This window comes from Lissotriton helveticus, chromosome 12, assembly GCF_964261635.1.
Source record: "Lissotriton helveticus chromosome 12, aLisHel1.1, whole genome shotgun sequence".
NCBI classification, from domain to species: Eukaryota; Metazoa; Chordata; class Amphibia; order Caudata; family Salamandridae; genus Lissotriton; species Lissotriton helveticus.
The window spans coordinates 312,022,865-312,028,934 of NC_136073.1; the positions used below are offsets into that span (position 1 = coordinate 312,022,865).

Sequence of the window (6,070 nt, forward strand, 5' to 3'; positions counted from 1 at the left end):
TCAATTACTATTCTAACTCCAGGAAGGTGCAGCAGTAGGGAAAGTATGGGATAGAGTAGGGGTAAAAATTACTATTCTCACTCCAGGAAGGTGCAGCAGTAGGTAAAGTGTAGGATAGTGTAGGGGTAAGAATTACTATTCTAACTCCAGGAAGGTGCAGCAGTAGGGAAAGTGTAGGATAGTGTAGGGGCAGGATTTACTATTCTAACTCCAGGTAAGTGCAACAGTAGGGAAAGTGTGGGATGGTGTAGGGGTATCAATTACTATTCTAACTCCAGGAAGGTGCAGCAGTAGGGAAAGTATGGGATAGAGTAGAGGCAGGATTTTAGAAACATTAAACTTTTGAACACAAATGTAGACATTTTCCATTTTTCATCAAACATTTAAACAAAAAAATACATTTTCATATTTTTTTCTATTTGCAGATTATCAAACAACTCTTCAAAGACTAAAAGAAAATCAAATCCAAGGGAATCTGAGAACCAAACAAGAAAAACACACCAGACTCTGAAGGTAAATCAAATAAAAAGTACAAGCATAGGGGTAAGATTTACTATTCTAACTCCAGGAAGGTGCAGCAGTAGGGAAAGTGTGGGATAGTGTAGGGGCAGGATTTACTATTCTAACTCCAGAAAGTTGCTGCAATAGGGAAAGTGTGGGATAGTGTAGAGGCAGAATTTTAGAAACATTAAACTTTTGAACAGAAATGTAGACATTTTCCATTTTTCATCAAACATTTAAACAAAAAAATACATATTCATATTTTTTTCTGTTTGCAGATTATCAAACAACTCTTCAAAGACCAAAAGAAAATCAAATCCAAGGGAATCTGAGAACCAAAGAAGGAAAACACACCAGACTCTGAAGGTAAATCAAATAAAAAGTACAAGCATAGGGGTAGGATTTACTAATTTAACTCCAGGAAGGTGCAGCAGTAGGGAAAGTGTGGGATAGTGTAGGGGTAACAATTACTATTCTCACTCCAGGAAGGTGCAGCAATAGGGAAAGTGTGGGATAGTGTAGGGGTAACAATTACTATTCTAACTCCAGGTAAGTGCAACAGTAGGGAAAGTGTGGGATGGTGTAGGGGTATCAATTACTATTCTAACTCCTGGAAGGTGCAGCAGTAGGGAAAGTATGGGATAGAGTAGGGGTAAGAATTACTATTCTAACTCCAGGAAGGCGCAGCAGTAGGGAAAGTATGGGATAGAATAGGGGTAAGAATTACTAATCTAACTCCAGGAAGGTGCTGGAGTAGAGAAAGTGTGGTAAAGTGTAGGGGCAGGATTTACTAATGTAACTCCAAGAAGATGCTGCAGTAGGGAAAATGTGGGATAGTTTAGGGACAGGATTTTAGAAAAATAAACTTTTGAAGAGAAATGTAAACATTTTTAATTTTTCACCAAAAATTAAAACAAAAAAATACATACTCATATTTTTTTCTGTTTGCAGAATACACTAAAAACTCTTCAAAGACCAAAAGAAAACCAAATCCAAGTGAACCTCAGAACAAAACAAGGAAAACACACCAGACTCAGAAGGTAATTCAAATAAAAATTACAAGCATATATAGTAATAAATTGACATAACTTTATTATTATTACTGTAAAAAGATGCTACTGTAGAGAAAATGTGGGATAGTGTAAGGGCAAAATTTACTATTCTAACTCCAGGAAGGTGCTAAAGTAAGGAAAGTGTGGGATAGTGAAAGAGCAGGATTTACTGTTAAAACTCCAGGAAGGTGCAACAATAAGGAAAGTGTAGGATAGTGTAGGGGCAGGATTTAGTACTCTAACTCCAGGAAGGTGCTGCAGTAGGGAAAATGTGGGATAGTGTAAGGGCAGTATTTACTATTCTAACTCCAGAAAGGTACCGCAGAAGGGAAAGTGTGGGATAGTGTAGGGGCTGGATTTACTACTGTAACTCCAGGGAGATGCTGCTGTAAAAAAATGAGTGATAGTGTAGATTTTTATTTATTAAGTGAAAAAAACATATTAAAATTTGTCTATTTTTTCCCCCACAGAAAATGTCAACTCAGGCAACAGCATCATATATGAAATCTAGGAAAGGAAACCATCTATTAACACATGCAGGATATATATATGCTAAAGAAAGGATACATTTTCCACGGAATCATTGGAGGTGTGTGCAATACTATTCATCCCGTTGCAGCGGCAGAGCGGTTACTCTTGATAATATCATAATAAAAACGACTGATCATAACCACTCTGCCTCTGCAATGGAGATTGAAGTAAGGGAAACCTTAAACGAAATGAAAGAAATTGCATCCACCTCCAATGATTCTACAGGAACAATTTTAAGAGAGGTTGCACAGCATGTTCCCAGTCATGTTGCTAGTAATATGCCTATTATCCCTAATTTGAGAAGAATTATACAAAGACAAAGGCAGGCAAGTAATATAAATACTACAACTCCTCAAACCTTTTCTGATATTGTAATTCCTGAGGAGCTGACTATTTCTTTTGCTAATGAACCATTCCTTTTGCATGATAACAAAAACCCTCAAAAACATATTATTATTTTTAGTACACCCCGTAACCTTGTGAAGTTAGAAAATTGTGAAATTTGGATGATGGATGGGACATTTAAAAGTACACCCCATCCATTCACCCAAATTTATACAATTCATGGAAAAATTAACAATAATGTGATCCCCTTAGTATATAGTTTGCTACCAGATAAGCAATCTGCAACCTATACTGAATTATTATCAGTTATTAAAAACATTACCAAAAAAAGTCCTAGGAAAATTATTGTGGATTATGAATTGACTATGATCAATGTGATCACTAAAACGTACACGAATACCCAAATTCAGGGATGTTTTTTCCATTTTTCCCAGGCATTTTGGTGTAAACTACAAAAAACATCCCTGGTTACCGATTACTCATCTGATAGCAAACTTCAGTTTGAATTAAAAAAATTAACTGCTCTTTGTTTTGTTCCTCCCGAAAGTGTAGACGAGTACTACATTGCTATTACTGAATCAGAATATTTTAATCAAAATGAAGAGAAATTGGCACCCATTCTAAATTATTTTGAAGACACATGGATTGGACACCTAAGCAGATCAGGTCGCAGGAGGAAGCCACGTTACCATGTGGAGTGGTGGAACTGTTACACGAGCTGTTTAGAGGGAGAAGCAAAAACAAAATAATGCCATAGAGGGATGGCATAACTCCTTCAACCATACAATTGGCAAACCACACCCTAACTTCTACTCATTTCTTGAAACTTTGAAGAAGGAGCAAAGTTTTCAAGAATTGAGAATTTCTCAAACATTAACTGGTAGCCTAAACCCACGAATTTCTACCAAATCAAGGGAAATGTCTGAGAGACTATTGGGTGTACTACAAGTTTTCGTTGTGTGTGGCTCTAGACTACCTAGAAAATGTTGCTAACATTCTCCATTTCTAAAATATAACTTACTTTCCTGCTTTGACCTAAATTTATCTTAATACAAAATTCAATTGGCATTTTAATTTTTCTAAATCATTTTTTCAAATTTTACGTTGGGTCACCCCACCTCTAATTACCTATTTTTTTTATCTTATCATCTATTTTTGCCCATATTAAAAGCATTTGATGCAGTGTTAGTAAACACAAAAATCCCCAAATTTACTCCTGTTCATCAATCAAACCATTCAAATTAATGACTTATATTTTAAAATGCATTTATGAATATAAAATGGAATATTTTATTTTCTTTCAAAATCCATTATCTTTTTGAAAAAGCTTCTTTACAAACCATTTTTTTTAAATATTCATTTGGAAAACATATTCAGAAAAAAAAATTTTGTTTGATTAAAAAACAAAAAATAAATAATTTAACATTTGGAACTTTTTTGAAATTTAAAAAGTGGGAATAGCAATTTTTAACAAACACCATGTGTAATAAACTCTAAAGTTTTAAAACTTAGATGAACCAAAAATCCATTTTCCACTTTGTCAAAATATCTTGCATTTTGTTGTACAGGAATATGCAAAGTTTTTCAAAACTGAATGCCCTCCAAAAAATTTTCAATGTACTTTTTTTTTAATTTGTCTAATTCCTTCATAATTTTTATAATTATTTCTGGAAATCCAATTTAAAATTTTTAATTTTCTTATGAAACAAACAGTCCATTAAATCTAAATTATCAAAATTCCTTCTGGATATTGAAAATTATCAATGGAAAAGCACTTTTCAAAAGCAATATTATTTGCAAAAAAAATTCTTCACCTTACCTCCTAGCAAAACATATTCTCACTATATGTCCCTTGCTAGTTTGTAACACGTTTAAAAGTATGCCTAATACAATACTTCTACCTCCTACCGAACAATTTTCTCACTATTTCACCTTTATTATATACCTAACACCATTTATTCAAATTATATACTATTACAGAAATTTTTTTACAATTTCTACCTCCTAGCAAAACATATTCTCACTATATGTCCCTTGCTAGTTTGTAACATGTTTACAATTATGCATAATACAAAACTTCTACCTCCTACCGAACAATTTTCTCACTATTTCACCTTTATTATATTCAAAAAGTTCCAAAACGATAAAAATCAATATTTAATTAAATAAAACTCAACCAAAATCAACTTGTAAATCAAAGAAGCTTTTTTACTAACTCATTGTATTCTATTTCTACCTTTCTATGCTATTAAAAGTCAAAAAGATATTTCTAAACAATGCATTTTCAAATATACAGTTGCGTTTCATAAACATTAGTCATATAACATTTTTATTTCACCATTATCTATATTTAACATTAAATTCAACAAATAACATTTCCCTATTATTTCTAACGACCCAACATAGTCATATTCTACTAACATTATCGGCAACATGCTGTTTTTACATAAATAACATTCTTTTTATAAACCGCAACCTCTCCTTATCCTTTCTTTACAATATGTATGTACTTATTTACGTTCTAATATGTTTAAATAAAGTAAAAAAGTGTTTCCTACCTGAGCGCAGATCAGCTTCCTGCTGCTTCCTTCATTCGATGCTCTTCAAAATGGCCGCTTACGTGAACGCGAACCTCAACGTCATCTGAGCCTGCAAACATTAAAAAAGGACTATTTAATATCATAATATTGTAATAAACTTTTTTTTAAATGATATATATTATTTATTTAAATTTGCAAAAATATGTATAAATTTACTTGTTATTTTTACTTCGTATAAATATTTTTGTAATAAAAATCAAAAAATTCCAAACATGTTGTATCTTTTTTTCACAAATCTTTTAATTTAAACACAATCTTTTAAATTAATGTTTAAACATGTAAAATACTGTTTTATTCTTCTTACCTCTATACTTATTCCATTTCTTTAGTTAACTTCTCAATTCATCCTTTTTCTTTACTTTAAAAGTCGTTCCGCGGGACCCATTGCTTCAATTCTAAAAATAAAAGAAGGACAAATGTTCCCATTACTTTCAATGGTAAAGCGTGGGAAAATCTTTTTAGTAATATAAAAGTACATACATTTTCAACATATTTAATTATGTAAAAAATTCTTGAAGGCTCCAAAAAATGTTTTTAGTTTTTCAACATTGTAATTTTATACAAATCAAAAAAAAATGTGTTAATTTATACAATAATATTAAATTAATATAAATAGCATTCCTTGTAATTAAACATTTTAACTAATTCCAAATATATATTTTATTGCAAATTAAATATTTTTAATAGCAATAGTTTATGTACCCTGATTACATGTTTTTATTAAATTTATTTATTAATTATATTTAAATACGTTAAATATTTAATTAATAATGATTTCATAATTAAATAAATTATACATTAAGACATGAGTATTTTTTTATAATATAATCCCTAAAATGTATAACTTTTTAATAAATACCTGAGTATTAATTTAATTACAATATATCCCCAATTCATATATACATTCATACTTGAGTATTAATTTAATTACAATATATTCCCAATTAATATATACTTTCATACCTGAGTATTAATTTAATTACAATATATTCCCAATTAATATATACATTAATACCTGAGTATTATTTTTGGATATAATAC

The 6,070-nt window shown here is 31.0% G+C and overlaps 1 long non-coding RNA gene across 1 annotated transcript; it reads left to right on the top strand.

Moving 5' to 3' along the window:
* Positions 1–774: 774 nt before the first annotated feature.
* Positions 775–2,115, top strand: LOC144798954 (uncharacterized). The gene is made up of 3 exons (XR_013603708.1): positions 775–867; positions 1,453–1,541; positions 2,024–2,115. It is a non-coding gene; the product is annotated as an uncharacterized LOC144798954 (long non-coding RNA).
* The last annotated feature ends 3,955 nt before the right edge of the window (positions 2,116–6,070 follow it).